The sequence below is a fragment of the Panthera onca genome, chromosome A2 (genome assembly GCF_046562875.1).
Source record: "Panthera onca isolate mPanOnc1 chromosome A2, mPanOnc1 haplotype 2, whole genome shotgun sequence".
NCBI lineage: Eukaryota > Metazoa > Chordata > Mammalia > Carnivora > Felidae > Panthera > Panthera onca.
This window is the reverse complement of record NC_138340.1, coordinates 38,939,668-38,957,945: the sequence shown is the minus strand read 5'-3', so window position 1 is coordinate 38,957,945 and position 18,278 is coordinate 38,939,668. Positions and strand designations below refer to the sequence as shown.

Sequence of the window (18,278 nt, the reverse complement as noted above, 5' to 3'; positions counted from 1 at the left end):
GCACCATGGAGTGAAAAGCGAAAGGTAAGCTGATGTCTTATTAAGTTGAGGTCAGTTACTCTCACGTCATTTCAACAAATGGGATTTTGTCACTACTCTGTGTCAAGCACAGTGCTTGGAACTGGAAATAGATGGGACCCAGTCCCTGTCCTCAGGCAGCTGACCATTTTATGGGTGAAAAAACCTGCCTGGGAACATCAGGGCAGATAACATCTGAGCAGGGCCTTAGAGGAGATAGGCACTGTTTTCAAACAAAAATGGAAAGCTAAGAAGGAACAGCATGAATAAAGGCAAGGAAGTGAGGAAAGGCAGGGCTAACTTGAGGAGCAAAGAGGTCAACGTAGGAGGAAAATGGAGGAGGAGTTTAGACTGTATCTTGAAGATGATGGTAAATCATTGCGGGATATTTAAATATGTTTTCAAATGAAAGATTGGTATGTGCAAACCTGGTGCCAGTTCAGAGGACAAATTGAAAGTGGGAGCAGAGAAACCATCTATGAAGCTGCAAAACTAATCCAGGCCACAGGTCTAAAAGTATAAAACTGGGGGTTCAGCAAGGAGAGGACTAACTCAAAAGATCGTTCCAATTCTAAAATCAACAGAACTTGATGCCCTTACGCAGAGATGGTAGGAAAAAAGAGACTCAAAATTGGCTCAGTTTGGACTACATTAGTCATTACAGAATGCAGGGAGGAAATGATGGGTTGTGCTTTGGTTTTGTTTCATTTTGGTGGTGGGGGTGGCTGTTAGGAGGATGATGGGTTTGATTTATTTCTACCTTATTACTTATTTCTATATTCAAATAAATCATAAAAATCATATAAATGAATCATATATATTCATATAAATGATCATACATTTATTCATATAAATAAAGTCATAAATTTGACTTTTGGGGGTGTATACCCTTCTCGGAGTTTTAGCTCATGTGTAGAATCATGGAACCACCACCATAGAACACAGAACAGCTCTGTCACCTGAAAACACTCTCTTTTCCACCCCTTTGTAGTCATACCTTTCCCCAACTCCTAACTCCTGGCGACCAAAGATCTATCCCTATAATTTTGCCCTTTCCAAATTGTCATGTAAACAAAGTCATATGAATACTAACCTTTTGAGATTGACTTCCTTCAGTCAGCATAATGCCTCTAAGATTCATCCCATTTGTTGTATGTCTCAATATATTTTTTTTTAATTGTTGAGTAGTATTCTTTGGTACGGATATACCATAGGTAGCTTACTCATTTACTGTTGAAGGACACTTAGATTTTCTTCAGTGTTGGGCACTCATGAATGGAGTTGTTCTAAACATTGTTTTTCCTCTCAGAAAACAGAGATGGGATGTGGGGGGTTTTTTCTTCATTTTTTTGAGGTACAATATACATAACATAGAATTAAACCATTTTTAACTGTGATTCAGTGGCATTAAGTTATCACCATTTTTGTACAGGTTTTTGTGTAAACGTATGTTTTCCTTTACCTAGGGTAAATACATACGGGTGACATCACTGACGTCATTTGAGTATTTGCGCCTTTAAATTTATAAGAAACAGCGAAACCGTTTCCCACAGTGACTGTACCAATTTGCATTCCCACCATCAGTGTAAGAGATTTCCAGTTGCTTCATATCCTTGCCCGCGCATCGTACTGACAGCACCCCCCCACCCATTCTAAAGTGTGTATGTAATGTTATTTCATTTCGCTTTTAGCTTTCATTTCCCTGATTGTTAATGATATTGCATATCTTTTCATGCTGTTTTTTTTTCCCATCAGTTTAACTTCTTTGTGAAGTGTCTGTCCAAATCTTTTGCCCATTTTAAAATTGGATTGTTTGTTTTCCTTCTATTAAGTTTCAGAACTGTTTATATATTTTGTATACAAGTCCTTCACTGGATATGTAATTTCCAAATATTTTTCTCCTGACTTTTCATGTCTTTTGCAAAGCAAAAGTGTTTAATTTTGATGAAGTACAATTTAGCAATTTTTCTTGTATGGATTGGCCCTTTGGTGTCATAGCTAAGAACTCTTTGTGTAACACAAAACCACAAAGATTTTTCTCCTCTTTATTTTTCTAAAGGTTTTATACTTTTAAATTTATACTTATTATCATTTTAAGTCCCTTTTTGTATAAAGTGTGAGGTATAGGTTGAGGTTCACTTGTTTTTTTTAACATATGTACATCTGTTTGTTGCAATATTGCTTGTTGAAAAGACCATCCTTTCTCTATTCAGTTGCCTTCCTACCTCTGTCAAAATCAATTGGCCATGTTTATTTCTAAACTGTATTCTATTCTTCTGATCTGTATGTCTATCCTTCTGCCAGTACAACATAGTCTCAAGTGTCTCAAGTGGTATTGTAATAATTTTTAAAGGCAGTAGTGTGAGTTCTCCAGTTTCTTTTTTTTTTTAATTTGCTTTTGCTATTTTGGTTGTTTGCTTTCCATGTAAATTTTAGAATCATATTCTCTATCTACAAAAAAATCCTGTTGGAATTTTTATTGAAATTTCCTAAATTTATAGATCAATTTGTGAGGAATTTACCTTTTAATTATTTTCAGTATTTCGATCCATGAACATGGTATGTCTCTATTTACTTACGTTTTCTTTAACTACTTTGATCAGAATTTTGTGATTATCACCATATATATCCTATATATGTTTTACTAGATTTATAACTAGTTTTGAGCTATTATAGATGGGATTTTTTTTAAGTTGGGTTCCAGTTGTTCATTATTAGTTTATAGAAACATAAATTGTTTTTTTCTCTAACCATATTTATGTACAGAATCCGTAAATTAAAATCAGCAAGAAATACAGTACTGTATATATTCAGTTCTGTAGCCAACAGTTATATTAGCCCTAATATAACTGTCTAATATTTCTGCCTTGCTTTTTTTTTTTATTGAACTATGATTTACATATAACATTATAGTAGTTTCAGGTGTACAACATGATTTTATATATATATATATATATATATATATATATATATATATATATGATGAAATGATCACCAAAGTAAGTCTAGTTAGTATCTGTCCCCATACTTAGTTACATTTTTCTGTGTGTATGATGAAAACTTTTAAGATTTTCTCTCTTAGCAACTTTCAAATATGCAATATAGTTTTATTAACTATAGTCACATTGCTGTGCATTATATCCCTATGACCTATTTTTTTATAGCTGTAAGTTAGTACCTTTTGACTCCCTTCACCCATTTTGTGCACCACCTCCCCCGCCAACCTCTGGAAATGACCAATCTGTTTTCTATCATCTTTGAGCTCTGGTTTTGTTGTTTTGTTTTATTTGTTTTTGATTTCATATATAAGTAAGATCATATGGTATTTGTATTTCTCTGTCTGACTTGTTTCACTTAGCACAATGCCCTCAAGGTCTATCCATGTTTTTGCAGATGGCAAGATTTCATTCTTTTCTTATGGCTGGATAATACTCTGTGTGTGTGTGTGTGTGTGTGTGTGTGTGTGTGTGTGTGTTCATTCATCTATCAATGGACACTTAGGTATGTGTTGATTTTTTTTTCAAAATTTGAATTTAAATTCTAGTTAGTTAATATATAATGTAATATTGGTTTCAGGAATAGGATTTAGTGATTCATCACTATTACACCCAGTGCCCATCATAACAGGCGCCCTCCTTTATACCCATCACCCATTTAGCCCATTCCCCATCCACCTCCCTCTATCAACCCTCAGTTTGTTCTCTATCATTAAGAGTCCCTTATGGTTTATTTCCCTTTCTTTTTTTCTTCTCATATGTTCATCTGTTTGTTAAATTCCACATGAGTGAAATCAAATGGAATTTGTCTTTGACTGACGTATTTCACTCAGCATAATACACTCTAGCTCCATCCACATCATTGCAAATGGCAAGATTTCATGATTTCATTCTTTTTGATGGCTAATATTCCATTGTATATATATTCCATATCTTCTTTATCCATTCATCAGTGAATGGACATTTGTGTTTTTCCCATAGTTTGGCTATTGTTGATATATGTGTTGACTCTTATAAATAATGCTGCAATGAACATGGGGGTGCATAGATCTTTTTGAGTTAGTGTTTTTGTTTTCTTCTAATAAACACCTAGAAGTAGATTGCTGGGTCATATGGTAGTTTTATTTATAATTTTTAAAGAATTTCCATACTTTTTTCACCGTGGCTGTATTAATTAACCTTCACAACAGCAGTGCACATGGGTTCCCTTTTCTCTGTATCCTCACCAATACTTGATATCTCTTGTCTTTTTTATAATAGCCATTCTAATAGGTGTGAGGTGATATTTCACTGTGGATTTGATTAGTGACATGGAGCATCTTCCCATGTACCATTGGCCATCTGTATGTGTTCTTTGGAAAAATATATATTCAGACGCTCTGCCCATTTTTTAATCAGATTGTTTGTTTTTTGCACAGCTTTTTGCACAGCTGACCCTGAATCCTATGACCATATTAACTCACTTATTAGTTTTTTCTTTTCTTTTCTTTTCTTTTCTTTTCTTTTTTCTTTTCTTTCCTTTCCTTTCCTTTTCTTTTCTTTTCTTTTCTTTTCTTTTCTTTTCTTTTTTTAGAGAGAGAGAGGGCTCAAGTGAGTGAGGGGCAGAGAGAGAGAGGGAGAGAGAGAAGCAGGGCTCACCCAAAGCGGGGCTCACTTGAAACAGGGCTTGAGCCCACCGGAAGCAGGCTTGTGCTTACCTGAAGCGGGGCTCAGTCTCACCAGATGCAGGACTTGAACTCACAAATGGTGAGATCGTGACCTGAACCGATGTCAGATGCTTAACTGATTGAGCCATTCAGTCGTCCCCTCACTTAATAGTTCTAAGAGGGGTGAGTTTGGGTTTGTTTGTTTTTTTGAGATTTCTTGGAATTTTCTACATAATCACATCATCTGTGACTAGGCACAGTTTTATTTCTTCCTTTATGAGCTAGTTGTCTTTTATTACTACTTCTTACTACTAACTAGGACTTTTAGTATGATGTTGAGTAGGAGTAGTAAAAGGACACATCATTGTGTTTAGGAAAGCATTCGGTCTTTATCAGGCTGATGTAGTTCCCTTCTATTTCTGGTTTGTTGAGTTTTTAAATCATGAATAAATACTAATTTTTTTAAGTTTATTTTTATTTAGTTTGAGAGAGAGAGCACAAACAGGAGAGGGGCAGAGAGAGAGAGAGAGAGAGAGAGAATCCCAAGCAGGCTCTGCCCTGTCAGCACAGAGCCAGACGTGGGGCTTGATCTCATGACTGTGAGATCTTGACCTGAGCCAAGATCAAGAGTCATATGCTTAACTGACTGAGTTACCCAGGAACCCCTAAATACTGAATTTTATTGAAGTTTTTTTTTTGCATTAAGTATCTGATGATGTGGTATTTCTTCTTTATAGCTTTGATATGATAGATTACACTGACTGTTTTTGAATTTTAAATGGATTTATATTCCTGGGATAAATCCCATTTGGTTGTGATGTATTTTCTTTTTATATGTTGCTGGATTTGATTCCCTAATATTTTGTTGAGAATTTTTGCAGCTATGTTCATAAAGCATATTGGTCTGTATTTTTCTTGTGCTGCCTTTTTCTGGTTTTGATATCAGGGTAATGGGCCTTATATAATTAATTGGGAAATGTTTTCTCCTCTTCTGTTTCCTGGCAAAGATTGTTTAGCATTAGTCTTATTGCATCTTTAGATGTTTGGAACAGTTTGCCAGTTAAAGTATCTGGGAACTGGAAGAGGTTTTTTGGTTTGTTCATTTGTTTGTTTTGGAGAGGCAGATTTTTTTAAGTTGATTTACTTATTTTGAGTTAGGGGGCAGAGCAGAAAGAGGAGAGAGAGAATCCTCATGCCGGGCTCAAACTCTGAAACCCTGAGATCATGACCTGAGCCAAGGTCAAGAGTCAGATGTTTAACCAACTGACCCACCCAGGTACACCGGCAGCAGAAGATTTTTAACTATAAATTTGATTTCTAGATAAGTATAAGATTATTCTTTCTTCTGAATTTTGAGAGTTTGTTGCTTTTAAGAAATTGGTTCGTTACCTCTACGTTTTTATTTTTATTTATTTATTTTTTTTAATTTTTTTTTAATGTTTATTTATTTTTGAGACAGAGAGAGACAGAGCATGAATGGGGGAAGGTCAGAGAGAGGGAGACACAGAATCTGAAACAGGCTCCAGGCTCCGAGCTGTCAGCACAGAGCCCGACGCGGGGCTCAAACTCACGTACCGCGAGATCGTGACCTGAGCCGAAGTCGGCCGCCCAACTGACTGAGCCACCCAGGCACCCCGACCTCTAAGTTTTTAAATGTATGTGTATATAGTTATCATTTCAGTGTGTGTGGAGTCTGTAGTGATGTCTCCTTTTTCATTTTTGATGTGATAATTTGCATCTTCTTTCAGCTTTTCTTTGTAGATCTGGTTAGCGGTTTGTCATTTTTATTGATCTTTTCAAATAATCACCTTTTCATTTCATTGATATTTTTTCCTATTATTTTTATTTTCAGTTTCTTCTCTTAATTTTTTTTTGAAGTTTATTTATTTATTTTGAGAGAGAGAAAGAGAGATGAGAGAGCATGAGCAGGGGAGGGGCAGAGAGAAAGAATCCAAAGCAGGCTCTGCACAGCACAGAACCTGATGTGGGGTTCCAACCCACAAACCATGAGATCATGATCTGAGCCAAAGTCAGATGGTTAACCAACTGAGCCTCCCAGGTGCCCCTGTTTTCAGTTTCTTATTGTATTTATTAGGACTCCCTTCTGCCTTGCCATGGAATTATTTACTCTTATTTTTGTTGTGTCTTAAGTAAGAGGCTTCAATTGTTGATTTGAGATCTTTGTTTCCAAGTGCTACAAATTTCCATATAAATACTGCTTAAGTTGTATCCTACACATTTTGGCATGCTGGATTTAATTTTTATTCAAATCAAAATATTTTCTGATTTTCCTTGGGACAATTTTGAATGTCTTTGCTTGATAATTCTAACATTAGTATCAGTTTGGGATTGGTTTTGATTGACTTTTCTCATTATTATGGGTCCAATTTTCACTTTTATATGCCTGGTAATTTTTGATGGGATGCTAGATATTTTGGATTTTACCTTGTTAAGTGCTGGATATTTTTGTATTCCTTTAAACATTCTTGGACTTTGTTCTGGGACAAGGTTAAGTTACTTGGGAGTAGTTTGTCCTATTTGGGACTTGCTTTTAAGCTTTGTTGGTTGGGGCCAGATCAGCATTGGGTTAGGGTTTGTGATTCCCCATTACTGTGGAAAGACCCTTCTGAGTACTGCCCCTGATGCCCTGTGAATTACAAAGTTTTTCACTCTGATTAAGGAGATCATCTACTATTTCTGGTAGCACATGAGCTCTACAAAGGATTTCTTCTGATTCTTTTGAGTGATTCTCCCTACCTCAGGCTTCAGGTGGTTTTTCACATTCATGGAAGATCAGTTCTCCACTAAATAATCAAGGGGACTCTCAGCAAATCTCTGAGTCCCCTCTCCTTATACTCTGTCTGGTACCCTGCCAAGTGAACCTTAGCCACTTTTGCCTGCCTGATCTGCCACCTCTGTGCTCTCAACTCAAGGAGTGGGCCAGGCTCTGCCTCATTCCTCTTCCTATGTCAGTAGCCTGGAATATTTCTCCAGAGAGTAAACTGGGGTGACCGTAGGGTTACCCTGATTCTTTGGGTGATGATAAAATACATGTTACTGCTCAGTAGATGTTTACAAAAGTGTTTGGATGGGAAGGTCAGTTGAGTACTGGAGAACAAGGACATTATCGGATCAGCTCACCAGGAAAGATTTTGGAGCTTCAGAGAATGATGGCAGCTCATGAGTGGATTCCATGTGAGTCAGATTCTAAGAACCTCAGTAAAGTGGAAAGAATGATGTCATCATGATCACCATCATTGGAATTGTCTATCACCACCACTATGTTACACAGCCTGTACTCTGAGATCGGGGGTAGGGGCTCCATGTGAGTTTTTGAACTTGATCCTGGTGGTAGACATGCAGTGACTCTCCTCAGATCATAGCATAATTGACTAATGGTCCCACCTGCTGTCCTCTGAAGCCACCATTGTGTTCCCAGCACTTCCCACAGCCTTTTCCCCCAGCGCCCCCCACCAGCAATTGAGTACAACAGGGATTTGGGTTTCAGGACTTTGACTTTGCTGAAACTTCCTTGCAAGTGTTGCTGTAATCTAAGTCTTTCCCTACCCAAACTCCCTTCTTTGCCCTCTGCCTCTATAGCATCATTCAGACACTCTTTGTGATCTGATAGCTCTTTGCTTCCTTCATTTCCCCCATTACCCTCCCAGGCATTTTCCCCAGTAAAGTGTCTTGGTGTCTGCATCTTGACATGAGCACATTGCTCATGTAACTCTAGGAGACAGGAATACTATTTGTTATAGACTGAACTGTGTCCCCCTAAAATGCATATGTTGATGTCTTAACCTCCAGTGGGACTATATTTGGATAAGGCCTATCAGAAGGTAGTTAATATTAAATGAGGTCATAAGGCTCAGGCCCTAGCCTGGTAGGGCTGGTGTCCTTTAAGAAGAGGAAGACACACCGGAGATCCCCCCACACCCCCCCCCTCCCCCCGCTCACTGTGGGCACAGAGGAAAGACCATGTGAGGGCACAGTGAGAAGGTGACCATCTATAAGCCAGGAAGGGAGTCTCACCAGAGACCAACGCTGCTGGCACCTTGATCTTGTACTTCTGGCTTCCAGAACTGTGAGAAAATAAATGTCTTTTGTTTAAGCCACCCTGTGTGTGGTATTTGTTATGCCAAACCACACAGATGAATACCCCATGGTATTGTACAGATATGAAAAGTGAGGATTGGAGAGGAGAGGTAACTACCCCAAGGACACACAAATCATAATTGGCTGAATTAGATCCAAGGGCAAGTGTGACTTGATTATTTTTTTGTAATGTTTTAAAAGTTTATTTGTTGATTTTGAGAGAGAAAGCATGAGTTGGGGAGGAGCAGAGATGTAGGGAGAGAGAGAAAATCCCAAGCAGACTCTACACGGTCAGTGCAGAGCCCAATGCCAGGCTCGACCTCACGAACCGTGCCTTCATGACCCGAGCTAGAGTCAGACGCCTAACCGAATGAGCCACCCCGGTGCCCCAAGTATGATTTTAAATTCTGCTTGTCATGACCATGCTATCCTGGCACTCCCTGGGCCACGGAGGACGGAGAGGCAGTAGCTTCATTGTGAGAGGAGACTGCAAATGAGGATGGACTGTGGAAGGAAGACTTGGGAAGAAGTTGGCGGGGGGGTTAGTTTGGAGAATGCTCAGACTCCTGTCCATCACAGATGTGGGGTTTGGCCAGAGGTGCACGTGGCATCAGTAGAGCAAGCATGTCTTTTCAAGGTGGAGGTCGTGGAGGCTTTCATTGAGGTGGGGGCTTCATTCCCCATGGCAGCAGCAACCACGTCCCACGTGGAGGTGGTCATTTCACATGTGCAGTGGCAGCAGAGGAGGATGTGGACAGGATATGGCCGCACAGGCTTTACCAAAGGCCAAGGCCAAGGACCTCCGGAAGGTGTTGTTTTTATTAGGAGAGTTGCTGCATCCTGGTGACGAGGACATAGTTTGTAAATGTACTATAGATGAAAATAAGGTGCCTTCTTTCAACGCTCTGGTTTGTTTGAGAGAACAAAGAACAAATTGGTAAGGTGAACTATTTGGACAACTTTGAGATTTTTATTTTTCAGTTAAATCGTCAGAAACTATAAAGGTATCTTCCTTTTAAAAAAACAAAAAAACTGCAGAAGTTTTATATGGACCCATATACCCTGCTAGCAAGGCAGAAGTTTTTACCTCGACCTCCAGGTGAGAAAGGAGGTGGTGGCAGAGGGGAGGTCGAGTAGGAGGAAGAGCAGGATGTGGCCGAGGTGGAAAAGGAGGTGGAGGGTGGAGCTTCAGAGGAGGAAGGCGGTGGTGGTTTCAGAGGGAGAGGATGTGAAGCGTAACAGCTGACAGAGAAACTTCCTGCGGGATCGATGGCTGTGGGTCAGAAACTTGTTTCTTGAGCAAGTCTTGAAGACCTGGTCATTTTATGACACTAGAACTAAAATGTCAACGCCATGCAAAAATGAATGCCACAGGGGCGCCTGGGTGGCTCAGTCAGTTGAGAGTCCCACTTCAGCTCAGGTCATGATCTCGAGGTTCGTGGGTTCCAGCCCTGCATCAGGCTCTGTGCTGACAGCTCAGAGCCTGGAGCCTGCTTCGGATTCTCTGTGTCCCTCTCTCTCTGCCCCTGCCCTGCTTGCACTCTGCTCTGTCTCTCTCTCTCTCAAAAAACAAAACAAAACAAAACAAAACAAAAGAGTGCCACAGAATAGGCATTTTTGCTCTAAAAGAGAAGGAACATGTGTTTTAATGTTTTGTACAATGCTTGTAACTCTGTGGGTGCTTAATAATTGGGCAGTTTTCATTTAGGGAAAAAAAAAGACAGGGGGAAGCATTTACTTATAAGAGAAACTATTTAGTTTTTTAATTTAAAAAATATTTATTTTTGAGAGAGATTGGGGGAGGGGCAGAGAGAGAGGGAGACGCAGAATCAGAAGCAGGCTCCACGCTCTGAGCTGTCAGCACAGAACCTGTTGCAGGGCTCGAACTCAACAAACAGCGAGATCATGACCTGATCCAAAGAAGGGCACTGAGCTGACTGAGCCACCCAGGTACCCTGAGAAGCTATTTCTTTAGGATAAGGTGGAGGAACATTTGGAGGAAAAAGGGGGATAGCTAGGTGATTTTTCTTCCTCAACTCTTAGAATAATTATGGAAGAGTCAAGGTCTTCGAACAGAAAAACCAAACCAAAACAAAACAGAAAACCCCAAAAAAACCCTTGATAATTAAGAAAATTCACAGAGGCCAGAATTCAATGTGGCCGGCTAGGGACTGCCCACCGGAAGTCAGTTCCCAAATGGGGATGTGTGGAGCCCCCCCCCCCCCCAGAGGGGGAAGCAAGGAGCTCCTGGAGCCAGGGGGGTGTGAGGTGACAGACAGAAGTGCTGAGAAAAGCCCGCTCAGTGAACTTTGCAAAAGAGAGAGAGGGAGCGCCAATACTGAGGAAATTCCAGCTGCCGGTGACTAGACATAATATCTGAGCAATTACTGACTTTCTCTTTTCATCACAATATTTTCGTGTCTTGTAGACACAGCTAAGATGTCACGAATGTAAATAATTTAGTACAGTGTTGTCATCTCTTGCTGAGTTGCCTTAAGCTTGACATTAGTAAAATGCATCTTACTTAAGGATAGTTTTCAATACTTATTTGCTTTTGCGGTACAGAGACGGATGATTATGCTTGTAAGACGATTTGATAAAAAAAAAAACAGCTTATTTCATAAGAAAAAATTATGTGTTGCATATTGTTTTCTCTCCATATGCCTTGGAATCTTTCAGTCAGACGGAAATGTGATACCTCAGAATCAATTTTCCACTCCTGTAATAAAAGCTACACCAGTTCATCCATCAAAAATAGAGGTGGTTTAGGAAGAAATGACTTTGCTTTCATGAAAGAAGTCCCAATGTTGTTTTATTTAAATATCTAACTTCCTGGAAAACTTGATGTGGGCGGTGTGTGTGTGTGTTTGTTGTTCTTTTTGTTAGTAAACAGGAAGCCCCTGAAAAGATACACTCCCAGGATATAAATTCAGATTTTCTCATAGTTTCTTTCTGAATGGGTTTTCTTTTGTTAATTTTCCTTGCCCCTTCATTACAGAGCACTGTATTAATTACTCATCTCTCTCTGTCTCTCTTTCTCTTTTTTTTTTTTTTTGGAAGATATTCTGAAGTGGTACCCCACAGACATAATGTTATGACAATGGAATTTCAGAGTTTTGGTTGACTGCTTGCACAGAGGTTTTATTTGGACAGGAATGCAGGACATTGGCTTTTTTAACAGAGGCTATAGCTTTTCTTTCTATTTTTTTTTTAAAGAAGTTACTTGTGGGAAAATAGTTGAGAGTATCTTATTAATGATTTTCCCCGTGGATTTTTGTTTATTTCCCACCCCATCCCTCAGATCTTTGTAACTAAAAACAAGCCTCCGTTCCCCATCTTGGTTCCAGTGGTTTAAATGTTTGTTGGTATGTGACTTTGTTTAGCAAAGTTTGTGTGATTCTTTTTCTTTTTTTTTCCCCCAATGATCTCAGTTTGCTAAACATTGCATAATTTTTAAAAAATGTAGTAGATTATTATTTGGCCTCCCTAAACTTCGTCGTCGTTGCTGTTTTTTTACTTCACTCAGATTATTTTATGAAATCAGTCCAATCCCAAAGTTGTTTGTTCTTGGCTTTGACTCTGGGTGGAGGTGTGCTGTGATTTTCATGAACTTTGATGTTTTCTGTCTTATGTAGGCTGGGACTTGAGAGTTTTCAGCAGTTTTCCTGCAAACCAGGGAAAACTGTGTGTTGAATAAAGCCCTTGCAATAGGCTGTTCAGCCCTTGATTCACTTTGATGTGCACAATTCTGCAGATGGCTTTTGGCCAAGAGCTCTTGTGCTGTTCATGTTGGAGAAAAGAAAGCATAGGAACATAGGTGGTTGGCCCTCGGACAGACTTATTATGTAAGATCATCTAGTCCACAGATAAACATGTGGCACAAATATCCTATTCTTCCCTCCTCTGCCTGTAGCAAAAAATCAATCATCAATCATGTTTTTTGGTTTTTGTTTTTTTCTGTTGGGCCGTCATGGCCACATAATCTTTATTGACATGGTATCCCAGGTTCCTGCTAAAATGCCAGTGCAGTGGCATATGAGATGGAATCTCTATCAGGAGATTATAACCTATCTCTTACATGTCTGGAGACATGCGGAAGTTCAGGGTGAGGCCCAGGAATGTTGGAACTTAGAATGAATCCCCAAGAGTTCAATGACACAAGCTTGACCTAAAGCTATACAACTTGCCAATGGTGCAATTTGGGGCAAAGTTCTTTACCCTCTTGGGCCTGTATTTACCCATACGGTGTGTGAAAATAGAGACTCCATCATACGACTGCAGGAAAGTAAAACCAGAATAATGTACAGGAAGCATTTAACCTAGCCCTTGGTTGTAGTGTTCAATCAATGGGGCTGTCATCATCATCACCCTCATTATTAGGGAAGGTGACTTGTTTGAGATACTACAGCTCATTAGGACTAGACAGGGTTTCCCGGTTTAAATGTCAGCAGTACTGACATTTAAAGGGCCAGATACTTCTTTGCAATAGGAATTGTCCTGGGCCTTGTAAGATGCTTAGCCGCACCTCTGGCCTCTACTCACCAGATGCCAATAACCTTGCTCTCCAAATTGCGACCAATGTCTCCATACACTAACAAATGTTCCCTGGGGGGGCACAATTTCCCCCAGTTTAGAACCACTGGAAAAGACTAAACTTCCCCTTTGTGCCTGAACCTACTGTCAGGGATGTCAATCGTGTTGGTTTTGTCATTGAGTTCCGAGGAATCTTTAAAAATATATATATATATCAGCTACCGGCTGCTTTGACATTTCTGCCTTCATATCAGGTTACAACTTTTTCTATTTACCAAACTGTGAGTAGTTTTGTTTAACAGATTAGTAGTTCCGAGGTTTTTTTTTAAGTTTATTTATTTATTTTTGAGAGAAAAAGAGAGAGAGAGGGGGAGAGAACAAGCCAGGGAGGGTCAGAGAGAGAGGGAATCCCAAGCAGACTCTGTGCCATCAGTGCAGAGCTCCATGCGGGACTTGAACTCACCGACTGTGAGATCATGACCTGATGCTTAACTGATGGAGCCACCCAAGTGCCCCTAATAGCTCCAAGTTTTAATTAGGCTTGTGTAGTAGAATTTAAAAAAACTGTGAAGGAAAATGCTCATAATATAATTTTCAGCGATAATAGCTACAGTCCAAATTGTATAATAAAAATGAGGGTATAATTCATTTGCATCTTATTATGTGTTAGACACGAGATTATAACCTTAATGTTCCCATGTCATACGATTGCTGTGATGCACAAGACTAGTGTGATTACTCCCATTTTACCGATGATGTAACAGAGGCACAGAGTACCTTGCCCAAGGACCCACCGCTATGAAGTGGCAGAATAGGCCATCCATCCTAAGCAATTCGTTTCTACAGTATACAAACAGACATGCTAGAAAAAGATAGGGAAAGATACGTGCCCAGATGTTTACTGTGATTACTTATAGATGATGGGATTACTGGTGTTTGTTTCTTATTATTTATATTCACTGTTTTCCAAATTTTCAGGTTTGATTATGATTTTTAAAAAAGCATTAAGAAAAAGCTGTAATGATGCACCCCGGCAACTTTCATAAAACAAGTGATTAATAATGTTTACAAGAGGCTTCCTCCTATTCGTTTGATCTTGCTTAGGACTGATTGAAAAGCAAGAGGAATTGTATCTTCAATTTCTCACATTAGATACCAGAATCAAAACATACAGATCCTAATGTAACACATGGCTATTGAGAAGTGGGGGTTGTACGCATTTGGAAGCTACTTTTCCCATATAAGGTTGTTCTGTAAGTCATCAGATGGAATTTTTAAATAAACATATTACGTGTTATAGATCTGAAAGAATGTCGTCCTTCAAGATTTCCTACCTTGGAAATTCTCTGTTTGTTTGAATGATGAAACCAGTGGAACATCTTTTGAATTTCACTTTTGATTATTGTCTTTAAAGCTTCTTTTTGAACAACGCAAGAAACCCCGGCTTCATTATTTCAGTAAAACACCAGGAATTACCCACTTGGTTGCTCTCCCTCCCAACCCCAAGGCATGCTCTGAATTACTGTTTGGTCATTTTCAAAAATCAAACCGAGCCACGTGGATAACATTTACCATAAGAGGCAATGTTTTAACCAGTGTCTTAATTTTCTGAAGGAAATTCCAAAAAGGGAGATCCAAATGTGGTTTGATGAATGGAATCATTGTAGGAATAAATGCAGAGATCTCGAAGGTGAATACTTTTAAGTCTACTGCACACATTGGGAACCATAAATGCAGTTCTCTGTGTGTGTGTTCACTGGCATTATTTTATAGCTATGCATTATGTGTTTCAGTTCCGAATATGATACTTGCCTGGCTTTATTCCCTACGGCATACATTTCCAATTTTAAATAACTTTGAAAGATCTCCTGTGTGTCTGTTCATACAATTAAAAGGTCTTGGTGGTTCTGGGATCCACGTGAAGCTTTAAGTCTAAAAGAACTCATGTAAATACATTTGTTGAGCTAGGAGACAGAAAGGTCACTAGAGGTCCAGGTTTCTCTTTGTCTGCTGGAGCTGACATAGAGGGCTTACTGCTGGTGGCTTCTCAGGTGAGTGGAGACCCCACTCGTGGCTCTCAGGGCCCTACCCCGCTCACTCACTTCCTCAGGACTCCCCCCGCAGCCCTCTCGCTGGCCTCCAGAATCTGATGCTCGGCAAAGCCACTCTTGTGTTTGAGATCCCTGTAAAGGGAACCTTCACTTTGAATTCGATCTCTCTTTTCTGAGTTGAGTGTTATTACCATTATTTTATAGTGGGGGAAGTGAAGGCCAAAAGCGATGGAGTCTCCTGACGGCGGAGTGACCCCATTGCTTGATCCTTCGTTTGTTCATTCATTCACTCAAATATTTAAGTATTCAGTGTGTGCGCTGAGGAATTTGTAATGAGCAAAACAGAGAGGTCTCTGGCCTCGCGGAACTTATTTCTAGGGAGAGAGCCACGTGATAAATGAGTAAATTAATCAAGAAATAAGCCAGAAAGGTAGAAATTTTGGAGAAGGGAAGGACTGTATCTAGAAGAGGTCATGGAAGTTTTCTCCAAAAGGGTGTCATTTTAACTGAGACCTGAAGGCTAGAAAGATGTAGCCATGCAAAGAGCTTGAGGAACAGCATGCCAGGTACAGGGAACAGCAAGGTAAAGGCTCCAGTCCTCTAGTAGGTCATTAAAGACAGACTAACCACAAGTATCATCGATACATAAAATAGACATAAAATAATATTTTCCTAAAGAAGGCAGTCCTAACACAGGTGAATTTTAGAGAGAAGCATTTGTAAGGAAGCTAGACAGGAGAGAATTCTAAATTCTACATTTATTTATTGTGAACCAGAAAGGGCAACTTTAACATTCCACATAACCAAAGAGCTGCTGTAATTTTTTCAAATCCTAGTATTCAGTACTCAACCTGACCTGAAACTTTGAGAAAAGCTGGGGTCTTCCTTGTTAAGAGTTTTCTTGCCCTAGAAAAATCTGACTTCAATGGATACTGGAGCAAAGCATTTTTGAGGGAGTGTGTCTATGTGTGTGTCTGTTTTCTCTGTTCACATGATTTCTTTTCCCCCGAAGGAGACCAAACTGTTTATAGGGAAGATGGAAACAAACAAACAAGTGGGTAATACACTTCCCTTCCAAACATTCAGAAACATGTGACTGTCGCCATGAGGCCCACAGCCCAGCCATGCTTGATTCTTGGGAGCATACATGCCTTGCTTCCTTGGGGATGATAATATAAATTATCCAGACCATTATCATCTCTTCTCCAGAATTCTAACTTCTGAATTCTGACCCAGAAAATGCACCATTCGTTCCCCCTGAGCATAAAATTCATGCTGCCCAGTGTCTGTTGGAACAACCAAGGAAGATTTGATTGGCCTCATCTACCTTCTGCTGTCCTGTGTCCTAAGACAAGCATCCAGAAGAGGCTATTTTCTGTGGCCCGGAGGGAAGACTGATTTTGTTGTTTCAGTTGGAGCCTTGTACGTGTGCCAGAATCTAATCTTTATTCCACCGTATCTCTCTGGGCCCCGAATGCTTTTCAATGGAATGCCACTGAGAGATGTGTCCTGCCTCCTTCCCTCCCTCCCCCAAACCATATTTTGGCATCATTTAGTTTTTCTGAATCTTTCTGGGACCAATAGCCTTTTTCTAACTAAGCTGGGGCTTCAGATGGGTTTTCAGAGCGAGCTGATCTTTCCACTGTTGGTAAATTTACCTTTAGACTTCTTTGCAGTGGGTTCATAATGACCATGTTACCTTTGCAATGCATTTACTTCTCTTTTTATGCAGTGCCTCCAAATCTACAAAAGTTTTATTTGGGATCTTCTTAGAGTTTAAGTGATAACTCTAACAAAATGCATCCTTTTGGCGAACTTGGTCAGTTTACATCGGTGGTTACCCACTCTAGTTTCTTCTAAAAAAATTTCAGTTGAAAAAATTACATAGAGTTCACCAAGAAATTCACTAGAATGTAACCTCCATAAGGGCAAGGATTTTTTTCATCTTTCGCTTACTTCTCTTCCCTATTGTTTAAAATAGTGCTTGGTACACAGGAGCATGCCGGGAGTATTTGTTGAATGAGTGATTCCATGACATGGAGATCAGGCTTGCTTGTGTGAGGGGCCCTGGCAGACGCCTACTTGTGCTTCTCGCAAGACGATCAGATAATTCCTCCAAAACCCATCTGCATCCTTAGACTCAGGTTAGATGTAAAAACCATCACAATGCCTAGGCTAGCAAGTCTTGGAAACAAATATTTTTTGGCTCCGAATCATTCAGTCAATCCGGTAATCATTCTGACATTTCCAGCATTGATCGTTCCAACAGTGGGGCTCCATGAGCTGTTGAGGAGCCACGCAGAGAATGGATGCATTAGCAGTGAGAAGGTGGGGCCGGTGACCCCCCCACGTAATAAACTCCCTAGCTTCCTACACCTGAGATGCATATGCCCTTGGACTTCCCAGAAGAAGGGGAATGTTAATTAGAACATCCAGATGAAGTTTCTGCCTAATTTAAACCCCATGCGTCATCTTATGAGATGCAGTATCCCTAAAGTTCTCATCCATTTGTCGCCACTTCCTTTATTGCGTTTTGTTTTTAGACCGACAGCCGTGAGGCTGACAACACATCTGACGTTGTTTATAGAGTCATGGACTCTAATAAAGTCTGCTTAATCATGATGGAGCGAAGCAGTACTGCCAAGAGCTTTGTCAGAACTAGAAGGGGGTTGGCAGGTGACTGACCCGGGCTACGGAGCCCACCCTGAGCTCTATTCAAGTTAGAAGTGGCCTCATCTTAAGCCATTCTGGTGTGTGTGTGTGTGTGTGTGTGTGTGTGTGTGTGTGTTTTAATTTTGAGAGAGAGACAGCAAGTGGGAGTGGGGGTGTTGGGGAGAGAGAGAGAGAATCCCATGCAGGCTCTGTGCTGTCAGCACAGAACTGGACACGGGGTGAGAACCCAAGAACTGTGAGATCACAACCTGAGCTGAAATCCA

General features: G+C 40.0%; 1 protein-coding gene and 1 pseudogene across 2 annotated transcripts in view; both read left to right on the top strand.

Moving 5' to 3' along the window:
* The window catches only part of EIF4E3 (eukaryotic translation initiation factor 4E family member 3), a 224,931-nt gene that overhangs the window by 107,230 nt on the left and 99,423 nt on the right, over positions 1-18,278 (top strand). The gene's annotated exons all lie outside the window — the stretch shown is intronic.
* LOC132679835 (H/ACA ribonucleoprotein complex subunit 1-like) lies at positions 6,029-18,000 on the top strand (annotated as a pseudogene).